General features: G+C 45.7%; 1 non-coding gene across 1 annotated transcript; it reads left to right on the forward strand.

Moving 5' to 3' along the window:
* Positions 1 to 1237: 1237 nt before the first annotated feature.
* Positions 1238 to 1310, forward strand: TRNAK-CUU. The gene has a single exon. It is a non-coding gene; the product is annotated as a tRNA-Lys (tRNA).
* The last annotated feature ends 17357 nt before the right edge of the window (positions 1311 to 18667 follow it).

Here is an 18667-nt window from a genome sequence, read left to right on the forward strand (position 1 = left end):
GGCACCAAGCAGACACCCAATAAAGGTAGTTTTCAGTTATTGTTATCTGCGGGGGTGGAGACGAAACCAACTAAACACCCTTTAAAGAGCTGCACTTGAATTGTTAGAAAAGGCTCTGAGTAGAAGGGCCTGAAGGATATTACAAAGGGAAAGTGGGAGCTTGTCTGAATCCATCAGAGGCCTTTTCCCCATCCAAGGTTGTGTTGTGTGGGCCCTCGTGGAAATCACAAGATCTCTGGATAAGCAGGGAATTACTCTACTAGCATTCATATTCCTGCACTTCCATCCTAGGGATTTGCTCTCAAGGAAACTGACACAGACTGAAGAGAAAGGAAAAACAGGACTTCCCTGCTGGTCTAGTGGCTAAGACTCCATGCTCCCCATGCAGGGGGCCCAAGTTCCATCCCTCATGAGGGATCTAGATCCCACTTGCGGCAACTAGACCCACTGCAGCCAAATAAGTAAGTTATATGTATACATATAAAGCAAAGAGAAAGGGAAAACATCCCTTTGGAAAAAGAGCTTGCTCATCCCTGTCATACTCCCCTCTGCCCATCTCGATGTCCTTCAGAGGTCAAAAACGATCCCTCCCTGTCTGCTCCCACCACTCCGATTGGTGCTGCCAGCGTACCTTATCTGGGACTGCAATCATTCCCTAACTGGTCCCCCTACATCGAAGTGGTAAAACTGAATACAGCAGCCCCCATTTTTAAATCTTTCGATGGATTTCTCTGCCCCTTGCAGGACTAGCTCAGCAGCCGGGTGGTCCTCCACGTGCTGTCTTCTCCCCTGCTTTCCAGCCCTTCCTCCCAACACCGCTCTCCATGCAATACCCCGCTCCGGGTTTCCACAGTGCTGCGCCACCCAGTCCTCCCCAAACTGATCTTCCAACATCTCTCCTCACTGGGCATGGAGAGGATGGACTCCATTCCATCCTTCAAAATCAGTCCAGCATTGTAACTTCCACAGAAACTGTTAATTCCAACACTCTCCATCTTCCGAACCCTCCAGTCTATTTTCTTGCCAAAGTCCCTTGAGTTTCTTTCAGTCACAGGACTCCCATGTTGCACTCTAATTTATGATTTATATGACTGTAGCCCTGTCTGTGAGTTCTTTCAGAGCAAGGAGGACATTATATTTATCTCTGCATTTCCGTGACCTATTAATGGGTGAGATGCCCAGGGGCAGTGAGTAAAGGTTAGGATTACATATTTTGAAACACACTGGTTGGTGGACTCCCCTGGTGGTCCAGTGGTTAAGACCCTGCACTCTTAGTGCAGGGGGCCCAGGTTCAATTCCTGGTCAGGGAACTAGATCCCACATGCTGCAAATAAGACCCAGTGCAACCAAATAAATACATAGAAAGAAATATTTTTTAAAAACCACACTGGCTGGGGAGGGACAGGAAAGCATTTGACTCTACAGGGAGAACTTAAGGGAGATTTTGTGGTGCTGGGACAAGTTCTGTATCTTGATTCAGGTGGTAGCTACACAAATGCACGTGTTAGAAAATGACACAGAACTGCATACACACAATGTCACAATCGCAGTGTCCTGAATGATACTAAAAGTGGGTCCCTCTGTATCTGTATGGTTTGGGTTCCAGGACCACCTCCCCGCCCCCACCCAGGATACCAGACTCCAAGGATGCTCAAGTCCCTATAGTGAATGGCCTAGTACAATCGGCCTTCTATATCCACGGGTTTTGTATCTTCATATTTAACCAACTGCAGGTGGAAGCCCATGGATACAAGAGGCCAATTATATATTGTGTTCTGTAAGGATATTGCAAAGGGAAAGCAGGAGCTTATTTTAACCAATCAGAGGCCTTTTCCCCATCCAAGTTTGCACAGTGTTAGCCCTCATGGAAGTCACGAGATCTCTGGATAAGCAGAGAATTACTATACTAGCATTGAATCACTTGGATATGTAAGATGTAACCACTGGGGGAAACTGGATGAAGAGTCCCCGGATCTCTCTCTACCATCCTTGCAACTTTCTGAGAATAACTATTTGATAATCAAATGTTTTTACAAAAATATGCACAGGCAAGTTTTACTGTTCTGACTCATCTAATAAAATAATTGGAAATGAGGGGCACTCAACCCTGGACTTTTCCACAAAGTCTAATTTAAGATTATTAAAGCTGACTGGCCAGAGGGTGAATGATGAGAACATAAACATAACCCAGATGTGCTTCGATATCTGCTTTATTTAGGAACCGTAACAAATTTCTACTCAAAGGTCTTGGAATTGGTACCTAAGTGGGAAGAACTGGGAGTAGAAGAAATCAGGTCAGCACAGCTGCGGGAGCAGAATGAGGCTGTCTGTGATAAAGCACCTGAGAAAAAGAGAAAGCTCCAGAAACTCTGACAAGAGAAAGAAGAGAAATGGGTGGGAGAAAGCTGCATGTTGACCCATGACTTTGGGAAGCCATGGACCTAAAAATCGGAGGCCACATCTTTAGTAACCTCACAAGTCTGAGATGCTGAAAACTGAGGTTTCCAGTAAACCAGCACTTCAGCAGCTGAAGGCCTTCACACACCCGGGACCTCTGACATCCTGAGATTCCTAGCAAGCAGGGTGGGCTCACAACCTGGTGATGTTAAGAGCCAAGAGCCCTAGATGCCCGGGGCCCCTAATAACTGATGTCTCTGAGAACCATGAAGCTTTTCATAAACTGAAAGCCTGAATACCCCAAGGCTTCTGACAACCCAAGGCCTATAATAAACTGAGACTCTTAGCAACCCAGGTCGCCTAGCAACCTGGGGACTCTGATCATCAGAGACTCCTAGCAACCAGGGAGATTGTACAACCTGGGGCCCCAGCACACATCCAACCCTGGACCCAGACTGCCTCTCTCTCTGCAGTGACTTCACTCTAAACCTTGAGATGCAGTGTGATCTGAGAGATAGAGACATAATTGGAACCAAAGACCTGGGTGAAACATTCTGATTTGGCCGCTTGCTAACTGTATACCCTTTGACTTAATCTCCCTATCAGACTCCTTACATACAAAATGAGAAGGATAATTACAATATCTCCTTATAAAACTATTGTGAGAATTAGGTAAGAAGGCTTATAGGAAAGGATTTTAACAAAAGCTGCACATAGGCTTGCTGCCATTTCCGACTGCACCCTGTCCCCTCCCATCTCAAGACCCACCATAATATTGCATCAACTGCAAGTCAATGCTACTTCCAAAATCTCTTTCCCATATATTCCAGCTCCATCAAAACCACCAAAGTCTCAAGCCCCCTTGTCTACACTGCCACCACTTATCTTTCTGTTAGGTAGGACGTTACACAGGAGCAATGAGGGAAGGCGGGGATGCGTGCAGATCTCTAAACTCCCTCCCACGGGAGAGCTCACAGATATGCTACAAAGTAACCACAGATACGTTCCCAGCCCTGCACATGCGCCCTAGGCACACAGGGAATGCAAACTGACCACAGGGGCTTCTCCACGTAACCTTAGCCAGTTAGGAGCCCATTTAGGGCTCATGAATATTCTGCATCTAATTATAACAGACGAATTACAGGAAGATACAAACAAGACAACTTGCTGTTTTATAGCATAATTGTCACTTGGCCTTGAGTATATGCCCATTTGCATTTCCTTTCATTGATTGGTGGTGGGTGCAAGCCCTGCTTTGCACTGGGCATAACCATAAGGAAGAGCTGGGAGTGTAAAAGACGGAAGCCAGTAGGAATTGATAGGAAGGATAAAGAGGACTCTTCTGGGAGTGTTGGACGGATAAAAGATCTGTCTGCTTGAGCTGAACTGAGCTGTAACTTGCCTGTTGTCCTATACTTTTTGGTCCATCGCTCCAAATTTCTGTTGCCATGAGACAAGAACTGAAGAAGAGAAATAAACCAACCTGACGTTTCCAACTCTTAAGTGCTACCCTGTCTCTGTTGCTCACAAGCTTCCATTGGCTCTCTTGTTCTTTGAGTCAAGTTCAAACTCTTTGGCACAGTACATAAACTCTTCATGATCAAGCCTAATCTTTCGAACTTCATCTTCAATCACTCTCTCAACCCCCGCTTCCTTCATTTACTCCAAAAACACTCTGAGAGGTGGGTATTAATCATCTCGGTTTCACAAAAAGAAAATGGGGTGGAAGTAACTCACCCAAGTGCGTACAATCTTGGAAGTAGTGATTTGAAGCCAAGTCTGACAGCAAAACCCAAGTCCTTTGACTGCAAAGCCAGTCCAAAAGGCTTCCCAAAAACATACTTCTCTGGTTATTCTCTTAGTAAACCAACTTTGATCTTGTCCCCAAACCCCTCCATCCTTTTCTGCAAGAGCATGCGTGCTCAGTCGCTCAGTCGTGTCTGACTCTTTGCCTTCCCATGGACTGTAGCCCTCCAGGCTCCTCTAAACATGGAATTTCCCAGGCAAGAATACTGGAGTAGATTGCTATTTCCTTCTCCAGGGGGCCCTCCCAACCCAGGTATCGAATCCGTGTCTCCTATATCTCCTGCATTGGCAGGCAGATTCTTGACCACTGAGCCACCCAGAAAGCCCTCTCTGAACAATATTCAGTCTTGAACTTCAAGATTTACACTAGGGGGCGCTCTCCTTGCACACAAAACCACATATTATATATCAGACCTAAGAGACTGTTAACTTCCCTGGTAGCTCAGTCCCTAAAGCGTCTGCCAATGCAGGATACCTGGGTTCGATCCCTGGGTCGGGAAGATCCCCTGGAGAAAGAAATGGCAACCCACTCCAGTACTCTTGCCTGGAAATTCCATGGATGGAGGAGCCTGGTAGGCTACAGTCCGTGGGATTGTAAAGAGTCGGACACGACTGAGCAACTTCACTGAAGAGACTGTTGTGCTTGGCTCATAGCTCAGTGGGTAAAGAATCCACCTGCAATGCAGGAGACCCTGGCTCAATTCCTGAGTCGGGAAGATCCGCTAGAGAAGGGACAGGCTACCCACTCCAGTATTCTTGGGCTTCCTTTGTGGCTCAGCTGGTAAAGATTCACCTGCAATGCGGGAGACCTGGCTTTGATCCCTGGGTTGGGTAGATTCCCTGGAGAACAGAAAGGCTACCCACTTCAGTATTCTGGCCTGGAGAGTGCCATGGACTGTCAGAGTCAGACTGAGAGACTTTCACTTCACTTCAAGAGACTATTGGGGCTTCCCTGGTGGGTCATATGGTAAAGAATCCGCCTGCAATGTGGGAGACCCAGGTTTGTCCCTGGATTGGGAAGATCCCCTGGAGGAGGGCATGGCAACCCACTCCAGCATTCTTGCCTGGAGAATCCCCATGGACAGCGGAGCCAGGCGGGTTACAGTCCATGGGGTGGAAAAGAGCTGGACACGACTGAGCGACTAAGCTCAGAGCGACAAGAGACTACTGAGACCACACCCAGGCCACCCGCGGCCTGACTCGTTTTGCTTATGGCTCAAAGTGTGGAAACTTGCCTCCATGTTGCTGCTCCTAAAAGGCCCAGATATTGAATGCTCACATTTCAGGAGCTAAAAATGTCATTTTTAGTAACATCTTTCTTGTGAAATGAAGAGGTTAAACTGAGTTTTAAGAATATCCCTATTCCTCCATAGAACTCAAAAAAAGCTACTCTCATTGCTCATTAAAATAAATATGACCCATAAACAGCTTTATTAGCTGTTCAATTCTCAAGGCTGGGGGTATGGGGAGGCCAATGGGGACAGTAGGAAGTTTTCTCCTTACATATATGGTCTGATATCGTCATTTTATGAACATGAGGACAAAAATCCTCAAAAGACATTGCTTTGGGTCCCATGTCAGGTAAGAGTCAGAGCCAAGACCAGACCCAACTTTCCAGAACACAGCTTCATATTAATACACGCCTCCTGTAACTAACAAAGAGCACACAGGCAGAGCCGTCTGATGTTACTGCTTTCGGGCTCAGTGCACACAGCCTGCATACTGTCGGGGGCTCCTTATGGCATGTGGAGGAGAAACCACACTCGGTTCTATGGGTACTGCTGACCTGCTGACCATTTGCGAAATGGGGGAGTGACACACACACTCTCAGAAGGCCTGGCTGCCCTGCTGCGTGCCCTCAGACCCCTTTCCCCACCTCTCTGAGAGCTGTCCTCTCTTGGCTGAGATCAGGGGCCCCAGATAGCTCTCCCCAAGGTACTGGGATGGTACAATTGGGAGGAAAGACTTTCTCCTCTTGGATCCAAGGCCAGTTTCCCTCCCAAACTGCCAGGAGAAAACTCAGCACCAGCTTCATGCTGTTCAATGGATCTGAAAGGGCTCTCAGCTAGAGCTGATTTTACCCCCCAGAGAACACTTAGCAATGACTGAAGACGTTTCTGGTTACCCCAAAGTGGGGAGAGGCGTGCTGCTGACGTGTAGTGAGTAGAAGCCAGGGATGTTGCTACACATGCTTCGATGTACAGGACAGCCCTCCAAAACAAACAATTATTCCACTCAAAACATCCATAGTTCCGAGGTCGAAACTCTGATGTACAGCATAGAGAAGCCCCACTCTGGGACCTCCTGGGCTTCCCAGGTGCTGAAAGTGGTAAATAACACAACTGCCAATGCAGGAGACATGGGTTTGATCCCTGGGTCACGAGGAGCCCCTGGAGGAGGGCACAGAAACCTACTCCAGTGTTCTTGCCTGGAGAATTCCACGGACAGAGGAGCCTGTGGGCTACAGTCCATGGGGTCACAAAGAGCTAGGCACGACTGAAGTGACAACACGCATGAACACACTTTGGGTCCTATCTTCTGTGTGATGCTGGACAAGCCATCTCATCTTGAGGCTGCATTCTGTTTCCTGATCTGTAAAGTAAGATGTTCAGTTTGGTTTGATGATCTAAATGGCCCCTCCTAAGATTGGGCCCCTCCCCATCCTCTAGCTACGCTTCAGCATCATCCACCCGTTGACTTTGCTTATGAAGTGTTTTGGGTCTCTGCAAGCAAAATAGAGAATATCCTTGCCTCCATTTCTTCAACTATAATTATTTATACTTCACCATTCCTGCATTGTCTGAGAAGAAATGATTAACCTTACATATAGTCGGCACATAGCAAATATTTGTCTTAAAAAAAATCATAATGGATCAGAAGGGGGAAATGTTCAAGGGAACTGTGATTTGCTCAAAAGTGTCCTCATTCAACAGCCACCAGAGCAGTGGGACCTTTGAAACAAGAGAATCACATTTTTTATGGAACTTTCCAAGAGGCCCCTATGGATCTTGGACTTTGCAGGCAGCTTTCTGAGGTAGAGGCAATTTGGGCACTGGAGATTAACACAGCCTGCATTTGGGCCTCTGATCCATCCTAAGGAGAAATGTTTTTACCAGGAAATTTTTAAATGGGAGAATCATTTCAACAGCCCAGTCAATATGGAGTGGGGATTACAGAGCTTTGATGCAAATCTGGCCTGAAATCAAACCCCTCCTCTGCATTCGCTACACAGTGACCTAACTGTCAATAGAGATGAAAACTGCAAATCAATTAGGAGTCTTGTGAATTTCAAGTGAGAGAAAGCATCCAGTCAGTGCTTCATAATTGTTAGCTCTCATCGCTATGATATGCTAAAGACCACAGATGGGTACCAGTCAATGTACTGCCTAGGCTCAACTGTATTCTCAATGTAAGATTTTCATGAGAAATCACAAAGCCCCTTATGGTTCCAAGACAAAAATGTTTGATGGACCGTGCTACCCACCGCCTCTCTACATGCAGACAGAGAGAGAAAAAGAAATATATAAACACACACAGAGGAGTAAACATTGGTTGTTTGCTCAAGATGAAGATCTGATGAATGGAGCATATCAACTTGTATTTTTTTGTCTTTTTTCGGAGGGGGGAGGTGGTGGTTTTGGCCATACCACATGCCTTGCAGGGATCTTACTTCCCTGACCAGGGATTGAACCTGGGCCCCAGAAGTGAAAAAGCCCCATCCTAACTACTGCACCACCAGAGAATTCCCAGCTTGTGTTTTTTTTAAACCCCAGCATCTTCTCCCTCCCTCAACTGCTGAGGAATGTGTGAGTCAAAGGAAGTGAAGATTGCTGCTTCCAACTGCTTAAAGCAGGGCAGGTGTCGTTCAACCCTGAGCCTCAGCAAAAAAAGCAACTCTGTAATACAGAATGTGTCCCATGGTAAAGCCAAGACCATTCTTTACTCACTAAAGGTCAACAAGGACGTAGATAAGTTAAGCTATGCAGAGAACTAACATTCTGAAATGCCAAGTCTTCAGGTTAAATATCTAAAATCAATCATTCAAAATACAAGGAGATGCAACCCCAAGGAATGATTAGAATCTGAGCCACTCCACTGGATCTAAAACCCAGATTGCTAGCATCCTGCTAAGGCTCTCGCACATACGGTGGCCGAGCTCAGAATCTACACTGCGTGAATGTGTCCTGCACACAGGCAGCGAGTTCACAGGCTTGTACGGCACATTGGTGAGCTCCCAGGTGTGCCTTCCTCCTGCTCGGAGGATGGAGAGACTCAGCCTTCGCAGAAGAAATAGAAAGGAAGGTAGAGGAGGCAGAAATGGACGGTAACATCCAATTCTGTTTCCTTCAACATTTTAAAAAAAGGAAGTGGAAATGCGCTCTTCTCCTGGTTAATCCACCCTTTCTCCAGGGAAGCTGGCTTTTAGTCATCATTCAGTGTTCTCTGCAAAGGAAGTCAGTGTACTGTAGAAGAAGACAATGGAGCTATTTCAGAAGCTTTAGTCTACTTGTATTATCAGCACTCAGCCTTAAATGCAATGCTTGTCCTTTAAAAGCACCCGGTTCCTTTGAGTCTAGGGCAAGGGGGTGAGAATAAGCCAGAGCAGAGCTCAGGGCAAGGGTGAGTAGGAGGAGGATTTCGGCTCCACGGCTGGCCTCGGGAGAAGGCACCCCCCTCGGGGCTCAAGGGGTTAAGTTCAAAAAGGGAAAGCAAGCTCAAGTGTGAAAGAAACAAATGTCAGGAAGGCTGCTCTGGGGGGATGAGGGTTCATCAAGGGAAGGTCTGAGCAACCAGTCAGAGCTACGTGTACAGAAGTCAGTCCTGAAAAATCTATCCCTCTGTGGCAAGACCTCACCAGCAAGCAAATAGGGAAGGGAACGGGTATGCAGCCTTACCTTCTCATTTCTCACAATCTTCTCAGGCCCCGACCCAGACACTGGTACCCAATAGGTGCTTAATAAGCATTTGCAGCATCAATGAACACACAACAAAGCCTCTAGAGAGACCAAGTCCATGCACCTCCTTCTTGCCCCCACCATCCTTCCCTGTGAGGATGAGAGGATACGCTGCCTGCCTAAGGACTCCTTGGTGATTTCCTGAATCACTAATTTTCATTAGGCATCAAGAACAAAAGGACGAACGCTGCCAAGTTGTAAAGGATGAGAATGCATGCGTGCGTGCTTAGTCGCTTCAGTCGTGTCCGACTCTGCGACCCCATGAACTGTAGCCCGCCAGGCTCCTCTGTCCACGGGATTCTCCAGGCAAGAATACTGGAGTGGGCTGCCGTGCCCTCCTCCAGGGGATCTTCCCGACTCAGGGATCATACCTGTGTCTCTTCCATCTCCAGCACTGGCGGGCAGTTTCTTTACTGCTAGTGCCACCTGGGAAGCCCAAGGACGAGACTATTGTGGGAGAAATCTAATGGAAAACATAGAGTGTGGAGATGGATCTGCTGATTGAGCTCTGGGGACAGGGCCTGGGAGGGGTAAAGGTGGCCACTGCCAAAGCAAGAGGGGCTGCGATGGATGCCCTGTGGGCTTGTCCCTCATGTGACCTGAGAAGGGCAGAGGAGGCTGGACTTCGTTTCTTGGCCTTGGTCTGCAGGGGACTTAAAACCATATACAGCAATCTAGCCAGCCTGTGATGGGGTATGACCTGGCCCGTCACTTGGGCATTCTTCCTTCCCTGCGTGGGCTCCTCATGCAGCCAATGGGGAAGCAAAGAGGTAAGGAGGCCGGGTCGGAGGGGGCTGGGTTTGGCTCAGTTCTAGAAACAGCAAGCAGGCTGCCTGCCGCAAAGGAACTGCTGAGACCACGGTGAAAAACTGGTAATGAGAGGAACCACCATCCCTCTGCCGAGGCTCAGGACCTGGGAGCCAGATGTTCCACGGGACAAGGATGTCCTGCATCTGAGTCAGAGGCAGGCAAGGAGCTGGGGTTGCTGCAATCCAGCTGGTGGGGGCTGAGTCACAGCACAAACTGGGGCTGTTTGTTATCTTGTCATCTGGCTTTGCCCTCATTCAGGTGCGGCCAGAAGCATCTTCTCTACACCCAGTCTCTAGGAATGGAAAATGGAAAGAATGCAGACTCAGATGTGGCCCTAATGTAACGATGTCAGAGATTCCTCCTCCACCAGCCATGAGAAAGAAAAATTTGCAATGAAATGATCATAATGTAAAGATTCTTTAAAAGTCTAATTGGGTAGCATGGTGGAAAGATTAAGCCAACAGCTCTGGAGTTAGATGGCCTGGGTTTGAAGCTTAAACCCAAGTTCCAACACTTAACTACCTTGGAATCTCGGGCAAGTCAGTTAACCCTCAACTCCAGTTTCCTCATTCATAATGTGGGATTAAAATAACACCCTCTTCCATGCCTGTCGGGCTTCCCTGGCGGCTCAGACGGTAAAGAATCTGCCTGCAATGCAGAAAACCTGGGTTCAATTTCTGGGTTGGGAAGATCTCCTGGAGAAGGGAATGGCTAGCCATTCCAGTATTTTTGCTTGGAGAATCCCAAGGACAGAGGACTCTGGTAGGCTATGGTCCATGGGGTTGCAAAGAGTCGGACACGACTGAAGCAACTTAGCACATAATGCACAAACCCTTGGTCCTACCCTCTAGATTTCCTGCCTTTTTCAATAAGGAAAAAAATTGCCTCAGTTAGCCACAAGTCCGAGGTGGACAAGAGGCATGTGGAGAAGACCGGGACCCACCTCAGTGCTTGGAGCCAAGCCAAGGTCAGCCCAATGCAGATCAACCAAACCCTAGCTAACACACAGCCCAAAAGCCCAGAAAGAATGCTCGCTGTAACTCACTGAAATTTCACAGTTGTTTGTTATGCAGCAACATCACTGACTACGTGATGTCTTTTGAAGGGCCTTTTCAAAAAGTGCTTCATTTAAAGAAAGAGTCTGGCTATTAAAATAGAAAAGTTTACAGGAAATTTGAGCACTCCTTGTTTCTCTCACTTTGGAGAGCAATTTCACATCCAGAAGAACTGAAGACAGATGCACATACCTTAGCAGTCAACTACTCCACCTCTAGGTCGTTCTGCACCACAGAGATAAAGGGCCAGAGGGTACGCATTTTAGGCATTTCAGACTAGACGGTCTCTATGAACATATACAACCACTCAACTCTGTAATTGCAGCATAAAAGCAGATGCAGAGAATGCTTAATTGAATGCCCCTACCAGTGTTTCAATAAACCTTGTTTTTTGTGGCTACTGAAATGTGAATTTTATATCATTTTCATGTATCACAAAATATTCTTATTTCCTTAACCATTAAAAAGGTAAAAATCATCCATTGAAGGGTGAATGGATAAACAAAATGTGGTAGACACACACAATGAAATATTCTTCGGCCTTCAAAGGAAGGAAATCCTGATACATGCTACAACATGGTTGAACCTTGAGTCATCATGCAAAGTGAAGTGAAAGTGTTAGTCACTCAGTCGCGTCTGACTCTTTGCAATTCCATGGACAGTAACCCACCAGGCTTCTTCGTCCATGGGATTTCCCAGGCAAGAATACTGGAGTGGATTGTCATCCCTTCTCCAGGGGATCTTCCCAACCCAGGGGTCAAACTCAAGTCTCCTTCATTGCAGGCAGATTCTTTACTGTCTGAGCCACCAGGGAAGCCCTCAGTGAAGTAAGCCAATCATCAAAGGACAAATAGCATGTGACTCCACACATATGAGGCCCCTAGAGTAGTCAGATTCATAGAAGCAGAAAGTGGATGGTGGAGAAGGGCATAGGAAGTTGTTGCTTAATGGACAGAGAGCTTTGATTTAAGAAGATGGAAAAGTTCTGGAGATGAATGATGATGATGGTTATACACCAGTGTGAAGGTACTCAAGACTACTAAACTTTAGAATGGTTTAAAAAAATTTTTTTTAAGAATGGTTAAAATAGTAACATTATATGTTTTGTATATTGTTAATTTCTTAAAATTAAAAAAATAAAAACTAAAAACTATTCTTAATTTACGATCCCATACTAAAACAGGGGGATTTGACCTACCAGCCATGGTAAATAACACTTGCCCTAAAGAAATTCTCTCAGATGTGCCCAGGAGATAAGTATAGGAGTTCATCACAGCACTCTCTGGTTTATTAAAAAAAGAAAAAACAAGGAAATAACCTAACTATTCATCAAGAGGAAAATGGAGCAATACATTGTGGAATAATTAGTCGATGGAATACACTATGATAAGTGGAAGATGCTACAATTTTATCTAAAACTTAAAACCCTACTGAATAATGCTATATTGTATTAATGCATGCATAAATATGCAATGTAAGTGTAAAATCATACATAGGAATGATAAACACTGGATTCACAGTAATGGTTAGCTCTGAGGAGGAGGGAGAAGAATAGGAATGGGAGTGGGAAGTACAGGGAGCTTCAGTTATATCAGTAATGTTTTATTTCTTTAAATGATATCTGATGCAAATATGACACAATGTTAAGATTTGATCAAGCTTAATGGTGGGTAAATAGGTAGTCATTATACTCTTTTCTATTCTTGTCTGATCCTTGAAATAATTCACAATGAAAAAATTAATTCATAAAAGGGGGAAAATCAAAGAGAGGAACAAATTTTTAAGGAAAAAAAAAAAAAGCCTGTAATTTCAAAGCATGCCAGTAGCAGCTAGAGGAATAACAGAAGAGGCTATCAGTTCATCTCACTTATCCTTCTGGGTTTTCTCTGCTAGCTTAGAACTCAGCGGGGCAAACCTGACTCAGAGACCCATGTTTGGAACCCTTGGATGGTTCCACCCATGAAATCTGTCCCCGTGATGGAGCCCAGACCAGCCATCCCTGAGAAACATGCTCAAGCCACACCCACTTTCCAGGGGCACCCCGTCTTCACCCATGAGGCACAAGAAGGCATTTCAGGGCTTCAAGATGTTTCGTTGTGAAAGCCCAGGTTCTCTCACCTGTATCTGCCGAGATGGAAAAGACAGCCCAGTTCCCAAGCCTTCTCTTGGAGATCCATCATCCATTCAACGACTGTTGATTGACCTTAGTTCTAGTCCACATTTAAAGCTGTCCATTAAGATTAGGTTAGACTGAAGTAAGAAGAAACCCAGACAACGGTGACTTCAATGAGACAGAAGTCTATTTCTGCTTCATGTGAAATAAATCCACAGGTAGACAATTGAGAGCTGTATGAAGACTTTGTCATCCCTATGGTGTGACTTGTCCTCTGGCTTCCAAGATGGCAGCTGGAGCTCCAGTTATCAGATCTGCCTTCCCAGTAGCAAGACGAAAGAAATAGAGAAGGACCTGCCTTCTCGCCTTTGAAGGAGGCTTCTAGAAAGTACCCTATGATGTTTCCACCAACATCTCATTGACCAGAACATAGTCAAATGGCCACACTTTCTCCAAGAAAAGCTAGAAAATGTCTTTTTCTGAGAAGCTATGAACCCAGCTGAAAACCAAGAGCTCCATTACTAAGGAAGAGGAGGAGAACAGATATTAGAGAAGGCAGCTTGCAATCTCTGCCACAGTTGCCAACTTCCTGAGTCACCTTGAGCAGATGTTGTCGTTCAGTCAGTGCACAGGTCTAGGTAGGTCATAGCTGAGACCCTCCCCAGATCTGACATCCTTATTCTAAGCTAAAATGTTACATTTATATATTTCACTGATTCCAAAGTTGAAAGACAATAAACCCAGGCACCTATGAGCACCGTATCTTTGACAAAGGAGGCAAGGATATACAATGGAGAAAAGACAGCCTCTTCAATAAGTGGTTCTGGGAAAACTGGACAGTCAGGGCTTAGTTGCTCAGTCATGTCCGACTCTTTGCAACCTCATGGACTGTAGCCTGCCAGGCTCCTCTGTCCCAGGGATTCCGGACCAAGGAGTGGAATCCAGTATTTCCCAGGCAAGAATACTGGAGTGGGTTGCCATTTCCTCCTCCGGGAGACCTTCCTGACCCAGGGATCGAACCAGCATCTCCTGTCTCTCCTGCATTGCAGGAGGATTTTTTACTGCCGAGCCATTGGGGAAGCCCAGGGAAACTGGACAGCTAAGTGTAAAAGAATGAAACTAGAACACTTCCTAACACCATACACAAAAATAAGTGCAAAATGGATTAAAGACTTAAATGTTAAGGCCAGAAACAATAAAACTCTTAGAGGAAAACATAGACAGAACACTGTTTGACATAAATCACAGCAAGATCCTCTTTGACCCACCGTCTAGAGTAATGGAAATAAAAACAAACAAAAAAAACAAATGGGACCTAATTAAACTTAAAAGCTTTTGCACAGCAAAGGAAACAATAAAAAAGATTAAAAGACAACCCTCAGAATGGGAGAAAATAATTGCAAATGAAGCAACTGACAAAGGATTAGTCTCCAAAATACATAAGCAGCTCATACAGCTCAATATCAGAAAAAGAAACAGCCCAATCTTAAAGTGGGCAGAAGACCTAAACAGACATTTCTCCAAAGGAAACATACAGATGGCCAATAAACACACGAAAAGATTCTCAGCATCACTCGATATTAAAGAAATACGAATCAAATCTACAATAGGTATCACCTCATACCAGTCAGAATGGCTATCATCAAAAAATCGATAAACAGTAAATACTAGAGAGGATGTGGAGAAAAGGGAACCCTCCTGTACTGTTGATGAAAATGTAAACTGATACAGCCATTATGCAGCAGCAGCAGCATGGAAATTCCTTTAAAAAAAAAAAACAGGAATAAATCTATTATATGACCTAGCAACTCCATTACTGGCATATACCCTGAGTAAACCATAATTCTGAAAAGACACATGTGCCTGGATGTTCGCTGCAGCACTGTTTACAAGAGCCAAGACATGGAAGCAACTTAGATGTCCATCAACAGATGAATGCATCAAGAAGTTGTGCTACGTATATACAATGGAATATTACTCAACCATAAAAAAGGAATGAATTTGAATCAGTGGTGGTGAGGTGGACGAACCTGGAGCCTTTTATACAAAGTGAAGTAAATCAGAAAAAGAAAAACAAATATCATACAGTAATGCATATATATGGAATCTAGCAAAACAGTTGTGATGAACCTCTTTGCAGGGAAGGAATGAAGACACAGATGTGGGCTCGTGGACACAGTAGAGGAAGGAGAGCGAGGGATGAATGGAAAAGGTAGTACTGACATATATACACTCTCCTGTGCAAAACAGACAGCTAGTGGGAAGCTAATGTACAACACACAGAGCTCAGCCTGGTGCTCTGAGATAATCTGGAGGGTGGGATGAGGGAAGGAGAGGGAGGCTCAAGAAGGAGAGCAGATATATAATATAATTATGACTGATTCGCGTTGTTGTACAGCAGAAACCAACACAACATTGTAAAGCAATTTTCCTCCAGTTAAAAAAAAATTTTTTTAAAAGGCAAGAGAAAGAAACTAAGATTTATTACTTACTCATGAGTGATCGATTCTTTCTCTGTTTATCTCTTTTCAACCTCATAAGTGACTATATGATGTTGGATGTATTACTGCCTTTTGAAGATGAGAAAATTGAAGTTCAAAAAGGCTAAACCACCTCCCAAATTCACACAGCTTTAATGATGGGACCAGGATTTGAATCGCACCCACCTATGCGCCTTCAATATACCATGTTGCCAATTTCCATATTTGGAAATAGACCAGAACACAATCTCAGGTCTGCCACTTATTAACAGTGTAACCTTGAATGAGGTTTGTTTTTTTTGGGTTTTTTTTTTTTTTTGGAGTATAGTTAGTTTGCTCTGCTGTGTCAGTTTCTGCTTGTACAACAAAGTTAATCATCCATATGTATACATATATTCCTCTTTTTTGGATTTCCTTCCCATTTAGGTCCCCACAGAGCACCAAGTAGAGATCCTTGTTTTCTTCAGCAGGTTCTCTATCTATTTTGTACATGTGCTGCGTGTTCATTTGCTCAGCCATATCCAACTCTTTGGGACCCCATGGACTATAGCCGCCAGACTCCTCTGTCCATGGAATTCTCCAGGCAAGAATACTGGAGTGGGTTGCCACGCCCTCCTCCAGGGGATCTTCCCAACACAGGGATCGAACTTGAGCCTCCTGCGTCTCCTGCAATGGCAGGTGGATTCTCTCCCACTGTGCTGCCTGGAAATCTCTATTTTATACGTAGTAGTGTGTATATGTGGAGAAGGAAATGGCAACCCACTCCAGTGTTCTTGCCTAGAGAATCCCAGGGACGGGGGAGCCTGGTGGGCTGCCATCTGTGGGGTCGCACAGAGTCGGAAACGACTGAAGCGACTTAGCAGAAGCAGCAGCAGCAGCAGCAGTGTGTATATGTCAGTCCCGAGCTCCCGATTCATCCCACTCTCTCCTTCCCCCTTGGCATCCATGCGTTTGTTCTCTACATCTGTGTGGTCAAGTTTCCTACTCTCTCTGCACTTCATCTTTCTCATCTGCAAAATAGGAATAATAATGGTTGCTAGGCTATATGGTTGTTGAGAAGATGAAATGAGGGAATAAACATAAAATGTTTGGAACATGCCTAGCACACAGTATTAGTCTACAAGTGTTAGCTATTATATTAGGCGACATTTGAGAGGTTCCCTGAAGGAGAACTGAGCAACAGAGGATGTTCCAGGCAGAGGGAACCCGTCCAAAGCCAGGAGACGGTGAAGGCGGAATCAGGGCTAAAGGCATGAGCGGGAATCATGAGTCTCCAACTTTAGGACGTCAGTGGGGCTTTTGTGTGTTAGGTCTGGCTACCTATTTGATTTGAGTAAATCTCAGGAAAACCCCTACGAATGAAAAAAGTCTATAGACAAGAATCTGAATTTTTACCTTGAAGGGAAGGGAAGAGTAACATACGCGAACTGCCAGCTGCAAGCTCCCCACGCGCTAGGAGCGTGAAAAGAGGGGCTGCTGAAAGCTCAGAGGAAAGACTATGAATTTGGGTCCTTGCTCAGTCTGGATCTTATTGTGCCATATTCCAGGTGTTATGGCTTGTTATTCAAAGCTGGCAGTCAGCCAACACTGCAGCACCCAGCCGCACCTTCTGGACTTTGTCCCCAGGCAGGAGACTTTTCCCCTCTGTGTACTTAAGAAAGGGAGGGCTACTCATGCCACACCCACGGGTCCATCTGGCCACAGTGCTGCATCCAGGCAGAGGCCTGAGAGCCAGGGCTGTCCTCCCCACACCAGCCCCTCCTGGGGGGAGCACCTCATGGTCTCAGGGACCGTGGGCAGACCCAGCCCATATAAAATTGGGCAAAGACTTCTCTGGTGGTCCAGTGATTAAGAAATTGCCTTGCCTTGCACAGGACACGGTTCGATTCCTGGTTCGGGAAGATTCCACATGCCATGGGGTCAATGAAGTCCAGGCTCCCTAGAGTCTGTGCTCCACAACAAGAGAAGTCGCTGCAATGAGAAGCCCATGCCCTGCAGCTGCACAGTAGCCCCTACTCGCCGCAACTAGAGAAAGCCCACTCAGAACAATGAAGACCCAGTGCAGCCAAAATTAAGTTAAAAAAAAAACTGGGTGAATCATAATAGGGAGAGAAGGACCTGAAAATAGGCTTTGGGAGACCTGTGTGCTTATCCCAAATCTGCTACTAAGTCATTCTGCAGCCTCGGGCCAACACCTGATCGCCCTCATCCAAAAGTCGGTGAGAATAATCACATCCTTCTGGTAAGATCCTTCACTGATTGTGAAGATTAAATGAAATAATGCACGGACAGCATTTAAATCAGCTCAACGGGCAGCGGGGATCCAGCCCACACAAGGCCTTTGTTTCTCAAGGCTTCTTGCAGCTTCAGCACCTCCGCATGGTGATCAGGGGTCCCCTAAGTGATTAGATGGTTTCTGGTTTTTCATCCGGGGCTTCTGTGCTTCAAGAGTTTACCTTTAAACTCTTCCACATTGTTTACGATTTTATGACTTCTTATCACACCTTTCTCACGACGACCAACAGCAGGGGCCCCAGGTAACACATTTCTCTCCCTTCTCCAAGCTCCAATAAGATAAACCAATGACACAGATACACAAGGATTACAAGCCAAATGGAAAACAAATATCAAGCTTACTCGTCTACTCTGGTGTGTTCCAGATCTCTAACCATGAGCTTTCCTATAATTCATGTTGGAGAATTCAGATCAGGCCAAGGGTATATGTGGGATTTCTAAATTCTCAAATCTAAATATTGGAACAGACTTCCTGACACCACACCCTGAGGCTCACCTGCAGAGACTGTGATGAGGCCTCAGAGGAAGCTCAGTTCAGCTATGCCGACAAGGATGCGAGCCTTCTAGAAGGTAGCCCCAAGCCTGGACCAAAGATGCTCCACCTTGAGACAGTAGGAGGAGGGCTCGCTGAGGAGCCAGGGAACTTGATCGGAAGCAGTCGACCTGGATCCTCACTCATTTAGAGTCACAGCGGCCCTGTCCACTAGAAAGTGATCCAGAGAATACCCACTTCTGTCCAGCTAGTCTGGACACTCC

This window comes from Bos indicus x Bos taurus, chromosome 19, assembly GCF_003369695.1.
Source record: "Bos indicus x Bos taurus breed Angus x Brahman F1 hybrid chromosome 19, Bos_hybrid_MaternalHap_v2.0, whole genome shotgun sequence".
NCBI classification, from domain to species: domain Eukaryota; kingdom Metazoa; phylum Chordata; class Mammalia; order Artiodactyla; family Bovidae; genus Bos; species Bos indicus x Bos taurus.